Source organism: Balaenoptera musculus, chromosome 16 (assembly GCF_009873245.2).
Source record: "Balaenoptera musculus isolate JJ_BM4_2016_0621 chromosome 16, mBalMus1.pri.v3, whole genome shotgun sequence".
NCBI lineage: Eukaryota > Metazoa > Chordata > Mammalia > Artiodactyla > Balaenopteridae > Balaenoptera > Balaenoptera musculus.
This window is the reverse complement of record NC_045800.1, coordinates 40,706,441-40,728,049: the sequence shown is the minus strand read 5'-3', so window position 1 is coordinate 40,728,049 and position 21,609 is coordinate 40,706,441. Positions and strand designations below refer to the sequence as shown.

The window sequence follows — 21,609 nt, the reverse complement described above, 5'->3', positions numbered from 1 at the left end:
TCTGTTTCATGGTGCTCTGTGGAATGTTGATAGGTAAAAAATGAAAATTACATGCCTCAAAAATGCCCTGGGTCAAGTTTGGGAAATGGTGAAACAAAATTCAGAAGATCTTATTAGGTTTCAATATGTCAGCATCCTTCAAGAGGAGGCTATGGAATGGCTATTTCTCAAAAATTTTACTTGGGAAATAGTTTTAGAAACAAATTTGTTCTGTTTTGCTACTTATATTAGAATTCAGATCTTAGACAAGTAATGCTGGGAAATAGATTATACATTTGGGATGGAAAAAAATCCTTTCCTTTCAATATCTTTCCACTTAAAAACAAATTAATGTAATGTTACGCCTGAAGGCATTGCCTTGAGGTTATTGATAAAGCCCACTGATAAAAGTTGAGCAATTGGCAGGTGAGTCACTTTTGATTAATCAAAATTTATAATTCGTTTCAGTCCTCTAACTTCAGCCTTTTTGATTTACACACTATAATTACAAGTATGTTATTATTTTTTTTCTCTGGTTTGGGGTATATTTATCACTGGATTTGGCATGCACAGTTTAATTACTCTACTTGAATATCAAATAAAAGCAAGTAAAAGATAAATGACCCGGGGCAATACTCTCTTTCTGCAATTTCAAAATAATGGATCAAGTAAGTTAGCAGTGAAGTATACATTTTAGACTACTGCACACAATTGTGTGGGCTGCTTCTAAGCAACAGATTTACTATTTTAAACATATTAAAGCCATTTCACTGACTGTCTCTTTCTGTGGATCATTAGTAATTATGCCCGAGCTATCTTTGATTGTTGTCAAACAGTGATGCTAGCTGTTTTGTAAATTCAGCGGGGGAGTCACGTTTGAGAGGTCAAGGTCTATAACATGTAACCTAAACTACTCTGGAACAAATCCAATGACCCCTTAAATCAGTTAAAAAGCATGGGGTCATTCTCTAGAATTCTTTTAGCTGGTGATCCCAAATCATCAACACATTAAACAGCTACCCTGTCCTCCTTCTCTTAATAGCTACTTTGTTCTTACAAATAGCTTCTTTCCTAGAGCAGGGAATGGCAATTAGGATTTCAGAGTTTGGTACAGCCAGCCAGCATTAGCATCTTAGCTTTGTGTGTTGAGGATTAATAACAGTAGCCATAATGATGACAGAAAATGATAATAGTTCTAATTGCTAATATTCATTTTAGGTTGGTGAGCAGCTGTTAAAACATCTCTTTAGAAGTGAAAGTTCAGTCGCATATCTTTTTCACCAAATAGGGAAAACTTTAATGCTAATTAGGAAGGAAGATTACAAATTCGAATGTCAGTCAAAGCGCACTGTAATTGTTCTTTATTAACTTTTTTTTCTCTCTCCACCTTAAGCTTCCTGGCCCTTAAGCTTTTTAACAGCTGACAGTGAAAGTAATGACAGGAGCCCCAGAAGCCTCCTGGTTTCCACTTAAAACAACCCTTTCCAATTCAATAAGGGAAATTTCTCATCTGTTTGCATTTGAACAATGTGATCTGTTTCCTCAAAGGTGTCACTAACTGGTATGCCTAGAAAGTCACTGACTACTAGTAATTATTTTAAGGCACATGATATACTGCCAAGAAAGTCTTCCAGAGAACTGAAGTCTAGTCCATCACTTCCAAAATCAGCTACAAACACCTTCAGCAAATGACTTCTTGTTAAGCAAGTCCATCATTTCCTCTATGAAATGAAGAAGTTAGAATTGGTCGGTGTTTCCTAAATTCTCCGGACCACATGAATCACCAAGGATATTACAGAGGGAATGGAATGTGATTGGTCTTCAGCCCAAACTCAGTATCAGAACCTCCAGGTCAGAGAATACAAAATCAGTCAGGGTTAAATGGCAGGAAATTGTTTCCAGGACACTGGAGGGTAGGAAGCAGGGAGAGTGATCCTTCAAGACCACTTGGGCACTGACTCCATCCACTTCCATCAGATAAGGATGGGACCCTGCTGATGCTGGTCACAAACCAGGACAGCCTGATACCCGTCAACATTCTCTTAAATCAGGGGTCCAGCCAGTGAATAGTCTCTGTAAACTTTCTCTGTAAAGGTCCAGCTAGTGAATACCTGAGTCTTGTTTCCGTTGTAGCTACTCAACTCTTACTGCAGGGTCAAAGCAGTCATAGACAGTAAGTAAAGAAACGAATGTTGCTGGCTTCCAGTAAAACTTACATTTGAATTTCATATAATTTTCATATGGCATTATTATTCTTCTGATTTTTTTTTCAACCATTTAAAAATACAAAAAACATTCTTAGCTCACATACAAAAATAGGTGGCGGGCTATTTGCTGAACACTGCCTTACATGGAAATGCCAAAATTTTAAGGTAATGTATTTTCAAATGACAACAGAAGCCACATAATGAAAGGACAGGAACAGAATCAAGTGTCACTTTCTCTTTTAGTCCCAGCAGGATCCCACCTGTCTCAAATGTCACCAGCAGCAGGGTATCCATAGGAGGAAGGGGCATGGGAAAGGTCCGCAGAGATAGACTGTGTCTGCTCTTGCTGGTCTAGCTACCTAACTTCCATTATGTTCTGTTTCCTTAACTAAATAAATTGCGAATCTATGAATGCATGCATGCATGTTTGTGTGCCTGTGTGTTGTGTATGTGTGTACGCACATGTGTGTGGTCTCTGCTACCAATCTGTAACTCGACCTGCAAAGTTGCAGTGCTGTTTAAAATACAGGTTTCCAGGCTCCTCCCTAGATATGTTTCAGTAGTTCTCAGGTGGTGCCCAGAAATCTGTATTTTAAGCTACTGCCCCAAGTGAGTCATATGATCTAATCTTTTTAGGAAACTAATATTGGAATCAAGGTCCAGCACAAATTGAAAGTTCACAGTATACTTTCTTGCCCAATCTTCTCTCGGGCTGCAAGGATGACCTTTTCTATCTTATACATATAAAATTGGTTTTATAAGTGATATCATCATACATACCAACCTTAATACTAAAAGGCAGGATTGTGGACCATGAGGTCCTGAAGCAAGAAAAGCTTCTAGAACTACTCAGAAGTGATGCTAGGGAAGAAAAAAACCAGAACAACAACAACAAAAAACATTCTAAGCAAGACTTGTTCAGGGAAAATAGGCCATAAGCAATCAGTCTATGGTGAACCGATATGACCACAAGCAGGCAAGACAGAAAGGATCGCACTTTGCTGATACTTTTCGAACACTGGCAGTTCTGAACCACTGGGAAACTCAGTAGCACACAGAGCAAGTAAACCCCCAGAAACCCACAGTAATCAGAGATGAGAAGGCTCTGTCTGAGCAAAGAGGTTGGGCAGGCCACACGTCTATGACAGCCTTGCTCTAAACAGTGGCGACAGCCGCGAACCAAAGGGCAGCTTTTCTTGGAGTCAACTGTTCAACAGTATCTCCTGGCACAAACAGCAATCCCCATCAGAAGCACCACCTTGCAATATAAAAGACAAAGCTGGCTGTATCAATTCTGCTATGGGTCAAATATCTCAACAGGCTATTATCCCCTTCATCACTTTTTCTATTCCCAAACTTATACTCCCTTGAGTTTAATTTTTGCTCTTTTTCTTCATGTTCCTCCCTGGTCCCTCTTCTTACAGGTTCTCTAGTTCAGCTTGGATTTGTTCTTCATGACAGTGTCATCCTGTAATTCTGATTGTTGTAGATCTCTCACCACAGTCAATTTCTTCCTTAAACCTGTAATTTCGTACAGAACTAACTTTTTAATTTGCTCAGAGAGATGTACTCACTTTTTTGATGCCTATAATATCATGCTATTTAATTATTATTAGAAAACAATTTTTGATGAAATCAATAATAAATTACAGTAATAGATAACAATACAGTCTCACTTTATGCCATGCATGTGCTACGTGCTTTATATGGATATCACATTTAATATTAAAACACAATAGTTTCTGGTATGACCTGTAAGGACCTTGGAAGTCATCACTCTCATCCTCACAAGAAGAAGAAAGCTGAACAAACTGATAATCAGTAATTTTTCTTAGAACTGAGGTCACGGGGCCAACTGCAGTCCTGAAAACTGGGGATGGGGATAAAAAGATTCACAGCAAAAGCCCAGAGGCAGAAGCCCCCAGCTGGAGCCAGTATAGGTAGGAACACTTTAAACCATCACTGATGCATTGCTAGAGGCTCACTGCAGACTAGCTTGAGAATTAAAAACTCCTTGAGGGTCCAGTCTTACAGGGGCCTCCACACTTTCCTGAGTTCTACCCTCTACCAGGTTCTAACCCTGAATATAAGTTAAAAATCCCCTGTGCTTCCCTCAAGGAAAGAGGAAAGTCGTCATTTTGAAATATACTCAGAACTCTCTCTCTTCTGTTTAACAAGACCTGCCCTCAGGAAAACTATTTTAGCAGAGCCTAAAGGAAGTTTTAATAAGGCTAACCAACCTCAGTGAAGAAAATAGCTCAATTCCAGCCCCCTCCAGCCTTTGATATGAGGGGAAAGAAATACCTAATTCAGGCTCACTAAAGGACTGAGACTTAGTAACAGGACTATAGAATAACTTCCTCCCCTCCACACCTTACGACCTGTGAGGGGTAATTTTATGTGTCAACTTAACTGGATCACAGTTATTTGGCTAAACATTATTTGTGAGTATGTCTGTGAGGGTGTTTCTGGATGAAATTAGCATTTGAATTGGTGGACTCAGTAAAGCAGTTTGCCCTCCCCAATGTGGATGTGCATCATCCGATCTGCTGAGAGCTTGAACAGAACTAAAAGGCAGAGGAAAGAAGAATTTGGCCCTTCTTGCCTGACTGCTTAAGCCGGGGCATCAATCTTCTCCTACTGTTGGCACGCCTGGTTCTCAGGCCTTCATACCCAGACTGGAACCTACTCCATTGGCTCCCCTGGTTCTCAGGCCTTTATATTCAAACTGAATTACACCACCAGCTTTCCTGGGTGTCCAGTTTGCAGATGGCAGATTGTAAGACGCCTACGCCTCCAAAATTATATGGGCCAATTCCATATAACCTCTCTCTCTCCCCATATATATACATATATACACAAACACACACACATGCACACACACACACAAAATCTCCTATTGGTTCTGCTTCTCTAGAGAACCCTAATACTCCACTACATCAGTAGTGCTCCTGCACAGTAATGGGAGGTTATAGCTGAAAGAAGGCAAGTCTCAGAATCTATTTAAGAAGGAACTTCCAGGGAAACCCAAAGACAAGAGAGGAGGAGAAAACAAAAACACTAGAGGAAATCATAGCCTTTGACACCACAGCTACAGCAAACAGTAAACACAGTCCAACTCTTAGCCAGATAAACACAAAACGTCCCACTAAAGGTCTATCTACTTAGGTTCTTGTTACCCAATACATCATGTCTTACTTTCAACAAAAAAGTTACAAGGCATGCTGAAAGGCACAAACACAATTTGAAAAGACAAAGCAAGCCTCAGAACCAAACTCAGATATGGCAGAAATTCTGGAATTATCAGACAAGAAATTTAAAATAACTATGAATGATATGTTAAGGGTTCTTACAGAAAAAAGTGGATAACATACTAGTACAGATGGGTAATGGAAACACAAAGATAGAAGCTGTAAGGAAGAATCAAAAGGAAATGCTGGAAAATAAAAATACCATAACTGAAATGAAGAATGCTTTTGATGGGGCCCATCAGTAGACTGGAAATGACCAAGACAAAAATCAGTGAGTTTGAAAAACATGTAAATAGAAACTTCCAAAACTGAAATGCAAAGAGAAAAAAATGAATGGAAAAAAAAGAACAGAATATCCAAGAACTGAGGGATAATTACAAAAGGAGTTGATTATTTTCTTATATTACATGTGTAATGGGAATAACAGAAGAAAAAAGAAAATTACAGAAGAAATATTTGAAGTAAAAACACTCGAGAATTTTCCAAAATTCACAACAAACACAAAAATCACAGATGGAGGAAGCTAATTGAACATCTAATAGAATAAATACAAAGTAAGCATATAATATTCAAAGTTCTGGAAATCAAAGACAAAGAGAAAAACCTGAAAGGAGGCAGAAGAATAAAAACACTATGTACAGAGGAACAAGGATAAAAATTACATGGGACTTCTCTTCATAAACCACCTGCTTTAAGCAAGAAGAGAGTAAAATGAAATATTTAAAGTGTGTGGGAAAAATGTAAAAGCCCACCATCCTGGGACTCTGTGTACAGTGAAATTATCTTTCAAAAGTGAAGTAGAAACAATGTCTTTCTCAAACAAAAACTGAGGGAACATGTCACTCAATTTTTTTGCAAATTGAACTTGTCATTCAATTTGTTTTCATGCCTTGCCAGAAATGTTAAAAAATAGTTCTTCAAAGAAAAGGAAAATGACACAGGTTGGAAAATGTCCACATAAAGAAGGGAAGGGTGTTAGACAAGGAATAATAAAGGTAAAATAATTCTTTTTCTTATTCTTAATTGCTCTAAGAGATACAGGTTAAAAATTATAATAGCTACAATGCATTGTTTATTATATCTCATGAATACACGGAATGCATGATAGTGGGATAAGGAGAGGAAATAGTCTGTTACAAGGTACTTGCACTACCTGTGAGGTAGTACAGTGCTACTTGAAAGAAGACTTGAACTAACTGAGAAGTAAATTGCAAACTCCAGGGCAATCACTAAAAATATATATATAAAAAGAAAAAAACTATATAATTGTTATGCTAAGAAAGGAGAAACAACAGAATCATACAAAGTGCTTAATTAAAACAAGAACAGGCATAAAAAGAGAGAAAGGAAGGAATAAGGGAAGGAAGGAAGGAAAGAACAAAGGCAATGAATAGAAAACAGTTAAAGGTATGGTAGATAATAATCCAAGTATGTGAATAATCACTTTAAATGAGAATGATCTAAATACACAATTAAATTACAGAAACTGTCAGAATGGATAAAAAACAAAACACAACCATATACTGTCTTCACGAAATCTACTTCAAATATAAAGACCCAGAGGTTAAAAGTTATGCGATGGAAAATGATATACCATACTAACACAAATCAAAAGAAAGCTGGAGTAGCTATATTATTTTTAGATAAATCAGACTTCAGAGCAAGGAAAATTATCAGGGATAAAGAGGGGTATGCATCATGATAACAGGATCAATACTCCAAGAAGATATAACAATATATAACAATTCTTAATGTATCAATATATGTGCCTAATAACAAAATATCAAAATACATGAGGCAAAAACTGATAGTACTACAAAGAGAAATAGATGAATCTACTATTATAATTGGAGATTCAATACCTCTTTATTGGTAACTGATGGATCCAGCAGGCAGAAATTCAAGAAGTATAGAGTTGAACTGAAGAGTACCATCAATCAACTGGATCTAATTGACATTTACTGAATAATTCATTCAACAACAGAATACACATTTTTCTAAAGGTCACATGGAACATTCACTAAGATAGACCACATTCCTGGCCGCAAAACACACTTTAACAAATTCAAAAGAAGAGAAATCATATAAAATACGTACTTATAGTGGAATTAAACTAGAAGCTAATAGAAAGTTAGCTGAAAATTCCAAAAGTGTGGAGATTGAGATTGAACAATACACTTCTAAATAGCACATGGCTCAAAGAAGAAGTCTCAAGAAAAATTAAAAAGTATTTTGGTCTAAATGAAAATGAAACTACAACCTATCTAAATTTCTAGGATGCAGTGAAAGCAGTGCTTAGAGAGAAATTTATAGAATTTAATGCATACAGTAAATAAGATCTAAAATCAGTAATTTAAGCTTCCACCAGAGGAGACTAGAAAAAGAAGAGCAAATTAAATTCAAAGTAAGCAGAAGAAAATAAATAAGATTTAGAGAAGAAAACAATAAAATTGAAAACAAGCAATCAATAGGAAAAAAAAAAAAATCAATGAAACCAAAAGCTAGTTCTTTGGAAAAGATCAATGAAATCCATAAGCCTCTAGCTAGGCTAACTAACAAAAAAGAAGACACAACTTTCTAATATCCGAAATTAAGTAGGGTACATCACTACAGATCCCATGGACATTAAAAGTATAATAAAAAATATTATAAATAGCTCTGTGCCATTAATTTGATAACCTAGATGAAATGGACCAATTCCTTGAAAGATTCAATGCCAAAACTCACACGAGAAGAAACAGACTATCTGAATAGGCCTATATCTATTAGGGAAATTGAAATCAGTAGTTAATAACTTTCTAAAACAGAAAGCATCAGATGCAGCTGGGTTCACCAAATGTTTGGTAAATTCTACCAAACATTTAGTAAAGAAATGATACCAATTCTATACAAACTGATCCAGGAAATAGAAGCAGAGGGAACACTTCCCAACTCATTCTATGATACTAGCATCACCCTAATATCAAAACTAGACAAAATATTAGCAAATTGAATCCAATAATGTATATAAAAAATATACACCATGATCAAATGGGATTTATCCCAAATATGCAAGATTTATTCAACATTCAAAAAAAATTGCTATAATCCATCATACCAACAGGCTAAAGAAGAAAAATCATATGATTATAATATACAGAAAAGCATTTCACAAATTCCAATACCCATTTATGACCCCCCCAAAAAAAAAGAAAGAAAAAACAAAACAGATTCTCAGTAATCTAGGAGTAGAGAAACCTACAAAGCATGCACCATGAGAAACTAGATCCTTTCTCCTAACATGGTGAATAAGATAAGGATGTTCCCTCTCACCACTCCTATTCAACATCATACTGGAAGTCCTAGCTAATATATTAAGAAAAAAATATATATACAGATGGGGAAAGAAAAAATGAAACTGTTCACAGGCTACATAATTGTCTATGCAGAAAATTCAAAATAATTGACAAAAAGACTCCTGGAACTAATAAGTGATAAGGCTAATACACAAAAGTAAATTAATTTCCTATATACCACATGAACAAGAGGAATTTGAAATTAAAAACACAATATTATTTATATTATCTAAACTACAGATATAGAAAAAGGGGGAATGAAGGGCAGAATAAATAGGTGGAGCACAGGGGAATTTTAGGGCTGTGAAACTGTATATCATATACAATGCTGTAATGGTGGATACATGCCATTCTGTATTTGTCAAAATACAAAAGACCCACCAAAGAGTACAACACACAAAAAAGAACCCTTAAATGTAAACTATGGACTTTAGTTAATAGTCATGTTTCAATGTTGGTTCATCAATTGTAAAAAAAGTACCATACCAATGATAGGGTAAACTGTGGGTGGAGAGAAGGGAGTATATGAGAACTCCTTATGTTTTCTGTTCAATTTCTCCATAAACATAAAACTGAGAAATAAAGTATGTTAATGAGAAAAACAATGGTGTTTCAAAAAAATAAAAAGGGAAATCAATCCTATGAGGTAAGTACTGTTATTATATATTCCAGAAGTGAAAACTGGGACTTAGGAACATTACGTAACATTTCCAAGACCAAATAGCTAGTTAATTGTGGAAACAGGATTAAAACATGTTGCCAAGACTGAAACCCAGGCATTATCACAAATATATAGAGATATATAAATACAACATACACACACACCGTTGACCTTTGAACAGCAGGAGTTTGAACTGTACAGGTCGACTTATACTGGGAATTTTTTTCAGTAAATACTACAGTATACAGATGCAGATGTGGAACCACCCATAAGGAGGGCTGACTATTGGACTTGCGTATCCATGGATTTTGGTATCCAAGGTGGGTCCTGGAATCAATCCCCTGCAGATATCAAGGGACAACTGTATGTGTGTGTGTATACACACACGTGTATATATATATATATACACGTGTGTGTATACACACATGTAGGATAACTATCTCTATTCTTTAGATGAGAAGCTAAGTAAAAAGAGAGAAAAGATATGTACAGTGTAAAGCTGTAGACTGGGGGATTGCCATAAGCAAGTACTGAACTGAAATTGCAGGAAACTGGAAGATGGCTCCTAGAGGTTTTTATTCCCTTGTTATCAAGTAGTAATCTACAATAGTTCAGCTCTGTGCCTAAGGACATTATACTGGAAATTTAGCATCTTTATCAGTGTTCCCCTTCTTTAGAATATCCTTCCAAAGGTTTGGCCTTTGTTTTATCTCCCTAATATGAATAAGGGAGACCAGAGACCTGATAGAAGAAAAATAAGTCTTATTCCTTTTCCATGATCTTGTAGCCCTTGGCTCTCCACACCTTCTGTCTTTGACCTTTATTTTGGGTCCTTGCAAATCTTCTACTTACAACCTCCATATCATCAGATAGTACTTATGAATTCTAGTATTTCAGAACGCATGGCTCTGATCTTTGCCACATTTGCAGTCTAGTTGTGGTGATAGCATCCAAACGTACAACAGAACAGTTTTGTTTCATTCGCTGAGTCACTCATGTAGCACATATTTACTGAAAACCTACTTAGACTATTCATTCAACAAATATTCGGGCTTCCCTGGTGGCGCAGTGGTTAAGAATCCACCTGCCAATGCAGGGGACACGGGTTAGAGCCCTGGCCCGGGAAGATCCCTCATGCCGCGGAGCAGCTAAGCCCGTGCACCACAACTACTGAGCCTGCGCTCTAAAGCCCGCAAGCCACAGCTGCTGAGACCACATGCTGCAACTACTGAAGCCCACGCACCTAGAGCCCATGCTCCAAAAGAAGAGAAGCCACTGCAATGAGAAGCCCGCGCACCGCAACGAAGAGTAGCCCCCACTCACCGCAACTAGAGAAAGCCCGCACGCAGCAACGAAGACCCAACGTAGCCAAAAATAATAAATAAATTTATTTTAAAAAAAAGGATTGTTCAAAATACTATTTAAAACAAAACAAAACAAATATTCATTGGTTATGTAGTTAATGTCGGGCATAATTCTTATGCAAATCCTTGCTCTGCTGGAAACTTGGGTTATAAGCTGAGACATATCCTACCCTTAAGGTATTTAGAGAAAACTGGGAAAAAGACAAGTTCCAGGCAATATAGGAGCAAGTATATGATTCTGAAGCACAAACTATGAGAGAATTAAGGGACCAACAAATAAGATAAGGCAGTCAGTCAAGGCAAGCTTCTAAAAAGAAAGACTTGATTTTAAAGAACATCTTTGGAAGAGAAAAAATGAGTCAGGGATAGCCCAACTGCTCTCATGCTCACAATAACTAACGATTCTTGGAAATGTAAAGTAATTTGCACAAGTCATATGAAGCAAAGAGAATGGCAGAACAGTATTGCATTGCAAGTCTATTTACAAAACAAAACATGCTACCTTTATTAAAATAATAATTTTCTGTTGTAAGTAATAAAATGAATGGTAAGTCTTCCCAGAGAGCTAAGAAAAGCTCACTTATAGAATCTCATAGTAATGAAGGGCACACATAGGACATGAAACACACAGGATTTTTCTAAACAGATGCAATCTCACTAAAGCCTTGGTGGGTCACAGTTTCCTCCTCATTAATACTGACTGGCTTCTGATGAACATTCATGCCTGAAATACTGCCTGCCCTGGTTCAGAGCCTTATCTACCAGGAAACAGCCTTGTAGCCACTGGCCTAAAAAACTGCATGATTCCTTCTCTGCAGGGGTGGTAGGTTGACTTGCAGTGGATTCTCGCAGGGGGCCGGTGGCGGGGGGGGGGGCGGGGGGGGACATGTAGCTAAAGGCCTTGGGGAGACTTGGAACTGAATGCCCACCTTACCCCCTACTCTAAGCTGTTTGATAGCTCTCTCCAGCCCAGACAAGCTTTGTATTTTGTGACTAAAACTGAAAGCCCAACCGGCTTTCTTATCTTTAGCTTCTTACTGTAAGTGTAAGTGGGCTTCTATTCTTCAATGATTTATGTCTCGGATGCCAACTGTGTACAAGCCCCTGAACTAGTTTTTTTTTTTTTTTGGCAGCTACAAAGATGCCTCAGATTTAAAAAAAAAAAAAAAAAAAAAAGTTGAAAATCTTAGGTCATACTTTCTTTTAATCAGAGCAGTTTGTCTAATTCAGACCAGATGTTTATCACTCTGCTCTGTAAAAGGAATTCAAGGTTTATCTTGATCTGCTCCAATACTATCAACTAGCATTTTGTAAACAGGATCTCACACTTAATGCTAACTGATTCATCCTTTCACACAAATTCACTATTTGTTTGCAAACCCCACAAAGGGGAGCAAACCACAAGTACCAAGCAGGCTTATATATTCTTATATGGCAACCACTTCAAGCACTCTCTACGAATGTTTTCTAGAAAGCTGATTTATTACAGATCGGTTTCCTAGTTGCAGAGCACATACGTTTTAATGAATTCCTGGCAGCATAAAGCAAAATATACATATCCTGATGATAAAATGACTAGAAATGGCTTGTTTCAAAGTTTGTTGAAGGCATAAAATGGATTCCTGTCATAACAAATTAAAAATGCTGACTGGGAAAAAATTAATTACTCCCAGGGGAGGGGGGGGGGGGGAAGTCAAGTAAACATTTTCAGAAGGAAGCATCTCCTATCTATATTTAAAAAAAAAATAGAGTGGGGGATGGGATACGTTTTTCATTTATGCTACAAATTTTCAAGATGTAATACAGCATAGGAATAAAAGATGCCAATTCCAGCTTCAGACTGGATGGAGTAAACTACTTCCCCATTAGCTGTATTACCAGAGCCTCAGTTCCCCCAGCTATAAACTGGGAATAGTAAAGGTACAGCTGACCCTTGAACAACATGGGTTTGAACCGTGGGGGTCATGCAGATTTCTTTCACTAAATATGAACTACAGTATTAAGTGATCTGAGGTTGGTTGAACCTGTGGTTCCACATCCACAGATACAAGGACCGACTGAAAAGTTATACGTGGAGTTTCGATTGTGTGGAGGGTCAGTGCTCCAACCCCTGCTGTTGTTCAAGGGTCAACTGTCATAGTAGTTACCTCAGCGGGTTTTAAACAGATGCCCTTAGCCTGGCACAGAGTTAGCCTTAATAAGTTGGAGGTATTACTGTTGCTTTTCTCAACTGCTTACAAGTACCCAGTGAAAAGAAATACCAACATAGTACTAGCCTTTACAGAACTTACAATCTGAAGTGGTAAAACTTCACAAAACTAGAGACCAACTTAAAGCAATGAACAAGCACTTATTTCTTCTATATAATGATAACTAAATAGATCTAGGAGATATAGGAGAAGGAAGTCCCTAAAGGGAGAGAAATGAAAATGACTGAGGCTCAGAACTAGAAAAGTCTCTGTTGAGAATGTGATCATACAGAATCTTAGAGTTAGGAAAAAGCTGAAAAGTCAATGTTGTTCAAGCACCAAATCAATGCTTAAGTACCTACAACATCCTAACTAATCTCTTTTACACTGTAGCTTTTCAAATATGTATGACTTGTGTTCATACTTAACATTTTGTACTATACTTTGCCATCTGTGATATTTGCAATGGCTGTCAACTCAGAGTCACCTCTTCAGATATAACTTTCCTAAGTGCCCTAGCTAAAGTAGTCCACCTGTCTTTGGCAGTCTCTACCATATTACCTTATTTTATTTCCTTCATACTTTTAGCAGAGTTTCCCAAGTGCTGTCATATCTACCCTACAGCAGAAGTTCCCAGTCTCAGCACTATTGACATTTGGGGCTGAACGGTCGTTGTAAAGCTGTTCTATGCATTGTAGAATGTTTAGTAGCATCCTGGCTTTTATCCACTAGAGGCCAGTGGCAGCCCTCTGTTGCCCTCACTCAATATTATAACCACCATAGATGTCTCCAGACATTACAAAATGCCTGCTCAGCCCTTCAGATGGAGAGCCCAGTAGGACTTGGGACAGCCAAAATCCCTGACCAGTCACCTCCAGCCATAAGGAGTTCTATTTGTTAACTTCAGTATGTGTGCAGGATAAACATTTTCCATATGTGTCAACTTGTGAAAGGGTTTGGTAAGCACTGCTGACGGACATCTGAAATTATGTTTGCATATTTAATGATTTTACATTAGTTCTTCAATTTAAGACCCACAGCAATATCACAAGAGGCAGAAACTGCTGTTACCCCGATTCATCAATGATGGGTTAAATTATTCGTCCAGTCTATTTTTAGAGATGGAGCTCCCCATCTTCTGAACACAGAAAATTGTGTCCACTAAGTTAAAAAGGAATCCAATACCCTCCCCCAAAGTCTTCTCCAGGGCAAATTTCTAAGTTACTTCAATTGTTTTCTTCCATTGTTTCCAGCAATATTGCCTATACTCTGCCGTGTCTTCACTATCCTATCCTTCTGGAATTTTTTTCTTTTTAATCATGTGCAAAACTATACATTTCTCCTCTGGTACCACATCTTAGAGGATCTGACCCGTTATTCCAACCTGTTTAGATATTTTGGGTCTTTGTCAGGTGTAGGGCCACTGGTTCAACTCAAGTGAGGAAGCTGAAGAAAAATGAAAAACTGAATATTTTGTAGAATGTGGAATAGGTTATATAAATAAGTAAAATATGTAATTTAAAGAGGTAGAAAGTTCAGGGTGAGAATGAATTGTATAAATGCTTACAGATCAAGTTATAGACCATTTTTCAAAGAAGCTGAACAATTTTACAAGCCCACCAGCAACATCTTAGAGTTGTAATTTCTCCATATCCTCACCAACATTTGTCACTGTTTGTCTTTTTTATTCTAGCCACCCTAGTGGGTATGAAGTGGTACGTAATTATGGTTTTGATTTTCATTTTCCTAAAGACTATTAACATGGAACGTGTACTTACTGGCTTTTTGTGTATCTCCTTTGGGAAAATATCTATTCACTCATTTTTAAAAATTTGTTTGTTTATTTATGCCTGCCTTGGGTCTTCGTTGCTGCTTGTGGGCTTTCTCTAGTTGCAGTGAGCGGGGGCTGCTCTTCATTGCGATACGTGGGCTTCTCATTGTGGTGGCTTGTCTTGTTGCAGAGCACGGGCTCTAGGTGCGCGGGCTTCAGTAGTTGTGGCTCACGGGCTCAGTAGTTGTGGCTCACGGGCTCAGTAGTTGTGGCACACGTGCTTATTTGCTCCGGGGCATGTGGGATCTTCCCGGACCAGGGCTCGAACCCATGTCCCCTGCATTGGCAGGTGGATTCTTAACCACTGCGCCACCAGGTAAGTCCCTGTTTATTTATTTTTAAACTTTTTAAAATTCACTCAGTTGTAAGTATTCTTTATATATTCTAGATGCAAGTCTTGTGATAATTAGTTTTATGTGTCAACTTAGCTGGGCCATAGTGCTCAGACATTTGGTCAAACATCACAGCATTCTGGATTTTTGTGTGGTGGTGATAAGATTAACATTTAAGTCAGTGAACTTTGAGACAAGATTAACATTTAAATCGATGGATTTTGAGTAAAGTAGATTACCTTCCATAATGTGGGTGGGCCTCATCCAGTCAAATGAAGATCTTAATAGAACAAAGACTGACCTTCCCCAAGCAAGAAGGAATTCTGCCAGCAGATGGCCATTGGACTTGAACTGCAACATCAGCTCTTCTATGGTCTCCAGCCTGCCAGCCCATTCTGTAGATTTTGAACCAGCTAGCCTCCACAATAACACGAGCCAATTCCTTAAAATAAATCTCTTTATATATATACATACACATCCTATTGGTTCTGTTTTCTCTGGAGAACTCTAATGCAACTCCCTTATCACATATATGATTTGCAAACATGCTCTCCCATTCCACATTTACTTCTATAATAGAATAAGATGTGCAGATATTAATATTAAACTGAGAGTCTGTTTTTACGTTTTAATCTCTCCACCCTGCCACAAAATACACACACACACACCCTTCTACTTCTTTCTCCTTCAGAAGCAGCCATTTGCCCCATAGATGGGAAGACCCAAAGGAACCAGGGAGATCTAAACAGATAATTTTCCAAATTCAGAGTCCTTCAGTCCAGAGCAATTGGGAAAGAATGGGTTCTTTAAATTCCCTCCAGCTTGGCTTTGAATAGCAAGAGCCAAACCTAAAGGAAGGGAAGGAAAAGTTTAGTCATAACAATAGATTTCAAAGAGAACCAATAATGTTCCCGTCTGCTCCATCAATTTCTTTCCCAAAGAGCCTAGGTCTGTTTAGAATGATAAAAAGAGAGAGCTTCACAGCACTCCAGTAACTCATCAAGTACAGGACTTTTCCCTTGTATTACTCACAATTGGAGAGAATGCAAAGGAATCTGGGAAAATGTCAACATGACATGGTAACACCAAGGAACAGTTGCACGGCTAAAACAATGCACATTTAATCAGCCCTGGGGTACCTTGCAGTAACCAAAAGTGCCTGTGTTACATTAACCTCCTTTTCCAATGATGATCCCTGGACAGTAATCTGATATTTGCTTCTTACCATATTATCAAGATGAAAAAAGCTTTCTTTCCTTGCCTTTTTTCTATTTTTCTCATCATGTCCCTCTTAATATTTCAAAAAAGTCTAATGAGTATTATTTGTCTAAGATAGTGTCAGGGCCATAATAGTATAAATATCCCCAAATGAAAACATAAATGCCCCATCTAGGGACACAAACCAAAACGACCCATTATTTAGGCTCAAATGTGTCCAAGATCCAATCATATAAAGTTGCAGACCCAAAGGCATAGAGCTCTTAAAAAGGTGGTGAAGCAGAGGTATTTTTCATTCTAAGACAACTAAATCCAATGTTTTAATGAGAGAATTGGACATGAAACAGATTTCAATATAAGCAAAGAAGTGGTTCTCATATGCTTTATTTTCCATTTAAAAATCAGGAGATTTAAATATAGCACCCATGTCCCACTTCTATTCATATGAAGGAAAAATGAGCTATACCAGTGGTAAAAAGTGAATCTGTTGGCTTAACTTGGTTCTTCAATCTGACATTTTCAATTTTCCTTGAGTTATCTAAACATTTTCACCCTTATTGGTGAAAGCATAACTCCTTCCCAAATTAATTTTCAAGCTCCTATGTGATGTGATAATAGGCAAATCTCTGCTCTGCCTCTCTATAAGAAAATGTTTTTATTTGTCATTTCCTTTAAAGATGTCACTGCAGCCCTGATATGTGGATATGTATTAAACATTGCGTTTATTTACAGTGACTTTTCCCCATTGTGTTTGGGTAGGTAATCACTGAAGGGAGCTATTTCTCAGGCGGAGATTAGCTACGGGTTGTTCGATCTGTCTGAAAAATGTAATTCATCTATAGAAACTAATTATGTGTACATAAAGGAAGAAGGAAAGTGTGTTAGGTTGCTATAGTAAGAAAAAAGATTAGATCCTATTTATAATTTCACAGCTCTTTTCATTTACACGTAAGTACTTCCTAGGCTTTCAGAATAGATTCCAATATTTGACTAATTCATTCAATATAGTTTTCACTGTACTATACAGGATAGTATAGAGGTTAATGAAACCAGTTTATAAAGTCAGACCTTGCTATTCCCTACATGTGCCTAAAAATTCTCTTACAGTTTATTTTACAAACTATAAAATGGCTTCCCTAGCAAATCAAATCTGAAGCTCTTAAAATGATCTCTGATATTTATTAAGACTTAATCTGAGTCAGATATGAGATGAGAAGAACATACTATGGTGAGAATGAAGGTGAATAATTATTGAATCAATTATTCAATAATTAATCAATTATTCTCAGCCCTGTACTTCAATTTGTCTTGCAAAACACAACCTAAAAAAATGCTGGGATTGTTGCTCTTGATCTGGATAGACCTTTGGCCAAGAACCTCTTTATATCTATGTGTAAACACAACTTCTCAAACTAACTAGAGAAAACTTTCCTATGTTCCTAAAAAAGGCATGAGAAATTTAATATACAAAGGAAATATTTGTACTATGTGATATAAAGGAAACGGAGGAAGGGGCACTAAATTGCTACACTAAGAATAGGATATTTGTTTCTGTTTTACAATCTCATAAAGAAGAACACATAAATGGGTACATCTACACTAGAAATTATGGAAGGGGGTAAGTGGGAGTGGGATGGGCAATGGCAGAAATGACTTATATAATGGTTTCTCTTTCAGCTTTAAAATAGGATGCCCCAAGCATCATTTATTTGTCCTCCAGTCACATGTACCCTCCTAAATCACTTTACCAATAACATTATGTTCGTTCCTCTTTCTATCTGCTTAAATTTTTTTTTCTCTCTTAGTCCTTGACTACCTTGTCCCTATTCTTTAATTTTTTCCCACTTATGCTGGAAGTTTTGTTTCATAATGAATACAAGGAATAAAATAGTCCATAAGAAAGTAAATCAACATACAAACATCTAACCTCACCTGGGCTATTTTATCTAAATAATTGGTCTGTCCCTCTATAATCCATTCTTCTCACAGAGAGATATCATTAAAATATAACCCAGACCATGTCATTTTATGGCTTAGAAGCCTCAAAATCTTCCCACTGCACTGAGAACAAAAACCTTATCACAACTCCTTATCACAACCGGCAAAGCCCTCTGCCATCTGGCCTTGCCTATTTTCTCTAGCCTCATCTCATCCTATTATAAACCTTTTTTCTGTTCCTTAAGGACAGAAGACTCATTCCTGGTTTAGGACCTTATGCCTTCTCTTCCCTCTGCCCTGTACAAATGGCATCCCATATCTGCATTTCGATCTCAGCTTAAATACCACCTTCCCCAGAGAGGTCTTCCCTTAGTAAACCGGTGAATACAGTGTGGCCATCTCACTCGATGCTATTTTGATGCTATTTTCCTTACTTCTCATCTGTACTTTCCAATGGGACATATGATTTGGGAAGACAAGGCCCTGAATCCCCAGAGTTTGGAATAATTACTGGCACGTGGCAGATGCTCCATAAATATTTGTTAAACAAACAAGGCTGTAAACTTCTTTGTTAAATGCAATGATTATACCGTCTTCTTTTCAAAATAATCTGGGATTCTTTCATTTTCTTGTCGATGTTGTAGGAAAAAAGCTCATTTATTATGCAAGCAAATTTCCCTTTAATGTTATGTGACATTGGTATTGCTTTTGTTCCTCCAAATTTGCTTCACTCTATCTCATACATAATTTAATCCAGTTTCTCATTGTGCTTGTTTATTCAACTTGAGTTGAACACTTTCAAGCACTGGTTAGTATATTCATATGTCTACCTCATATTTTGTCTGTTTACTTCATTTGTGTATGTCTTCAAAACAAATGTGTGGGCACTTAATCATCTGTTTCTATTTTCATGCAGCTTTGCTATAGACTGTACTGTGGCTCATATAACACAAATTAAGGCATCTTCTGATTAGAAAATCTGACATAAAATACTAAAATATTTCTTTGGTCAGTTATTTATAGAGCTATGGCTATTGTTTTGCAAAACATAGCAAATGCTTCCACAGCTGTGGAAAAGAAAGAAAATGATTAAAGGATTTCATGGGATTTTATTTTATTTTATTTTGGACGGGCTTGATTGGGGCCAGTAAATTTGTACTTTAGTTCATTTTGTTTAAAGAAAAGAAAAAGAAAAAGGTCATCAGAGAGTTCTTCAGTATACTCAACAAGGAAAGCAAAAAACAAAAGAACTCGGAAAAGCAGTTTTACATTTACAGAGGTTGCAAGTACAGTGGTTGGCACATTCAGAGAGAAATGCAGCCAGTATTTTTTCCCATGAATCTTTTATACTTGAACATAGGAATCAAATGTGACTTCTGCTTTACTTTGTGTTCCCATATAAGATGAGAGAGACCATTAAATCCTAGGAAAGCTCACTGTGATAAGACTCAAACTAAGAATTTGTGGATATAAACCTTTGACGTTATATGGACCATATAATTACTGGTATAGTTAGTACCTAGAGACAAAAACGTTTTCAGTATCTTTCCAGTTTCTCTCTATTATAGCACAACTCCAAAAATTCTTCAGCCTCCTGAGACTAAAATCCATTGATCCCACAGTCACTCACTGGCCCTTGTTCCCCTTCTTCTTGCACAATCGAAATCCCAGGGTCAGTCACTATAATCCTTCCTTCACATGCATCCGCAACTCCCTATTCCCTCTTTCAACCACTCATCTTTTCCTGGCAAAATACCAATCCCGGTTAAATCCCATTCTGTGTCTACTTGGAACTTGCATCCAGGCAAACAAATGGGGCTGAAAAAACATACAAATGGGCTGGTAACCAAGACAGACTTAACGATTCCCTCACTTTGACTAAACTTTAGACAGCTTTCTTTCTGACACTAGGCTCCTGATCTCCCTTTTCTTGGAGCATTTACTTTAGAAAGTTTTCAACTGTAAATTCTTAATTTGCCTGTTTGAGATGCAAATCTTCTTCCAGGCTGTTGGCACCAGTTGTTTTACAGCTCAGGAACGTCTTTCTCAAGGACCTAGGAGCCATTCCTTAGAAAAGTAATCAAGAAGATAGCGCCTGTATCTCCCAGTCTCTATGGGTGGATAGGAGCCTAACTTCCGGAAGGGACAATCAGCAAGCACAGATGAACCAGTCACATTTACCAACCTCCTCCCTACTGGAGAACCACTGTTAGAAAAGGTAGATAGCGAGATATGAGCAAAGAAAGGGGGGCACGGGCCACGTGGCAGGAAACCATACATCTTGTGAACAACAGGGGTCCTGGAGACAGGCAAAGAAAGGCGGGAAAAGGCAGCAATCTCCGACGTTCGGATGTAACTTTTTGTCCATTACGCCCTCATTACAATAAAATTAACCTTGTAGATAAGAAGTTCCCCTTCATGCACTGACACCATGACACTTCCAATCAAGACTAAATAAGGACAAAAATCCCTCCTCCCCTCGGGAAGGTGGAGCTGGGATGAAAATCAGTGAATACGAGCCAAAACCCCTCCCTTGTCAATGAATATTCTGCCCAATCATTTTCACGCCCCATATAACCAGCTTGCCAAAGAAACTCAGGGTGGTTGTCTACCTGAGTCTGCCAGCTCTCCCCTTGAGAGCTTACTATTGCTTAATAAATCCTCACTTTACTTTCTTGACTTCCATCTCATCTCTGAATTCTTTCTGAGACAAGAACCTACTTTCTGGTGACACCCCTACTGGAGTACTTTTCCACCAGCTCACTCCAGTGTTTAAAAATCCTCCCACCTTTTGGCCCAGCAGAGTGGAGTTTGATCTCTCTCTCTTATCGTACATCTTGAATGAACTCTTTTTGCCTGTTTAATTGAGATTAGGGATTGGTAACATCAAACAGGGCCTGAATGATGACTGTCAATCATACTGTGTCTTCCTAGTCCATTCCCTCTTCTATTTTTCTCATACCTTCTCCTCTGTCTTCAAACCTCTCATACCTCTACCCCATCCTCATCCTCAGTTGATGACCTTGCTTTCTAGATTACAGAGAAAATAGAAGATATCAGAACAGGTTTGAAAGAGTGCCAACCACTCCATCAGTCCCCACCCCCATCTGCATATGTGCCCAGATACTCTGCCTTCTCTGTCTCTATAGGCACTAGGGACCCTATCCTCTTGTGTTCACTCAAGACACTGCTTGTATACACCTCCTCTCTTTTTCCTGCTTCAATATTTCCTATGCTTTATAGGTTCTGTGAAAAGTAAGCAACAGTGACACTTTCACATTCAGGCATACAATTACGTTTGTAA

The 21,609-nt window shown here is 37.7% G+C and overlaps 1 protein-coding gene across 3 annotated transcripts in view; it reads right to left on the bottom strand.

Moving 5' to 3' along the window:
- Positions 1–21,609, bottom strand: part of PRKG1 (protein kinase cGMP-dependent 1) — a 1,248,399-nt gene that overhangs the window by 333,372 nt on the left and 893,418 nt on the right. The gene's annotated exons all lie outside the window — the stretch shown is intronic.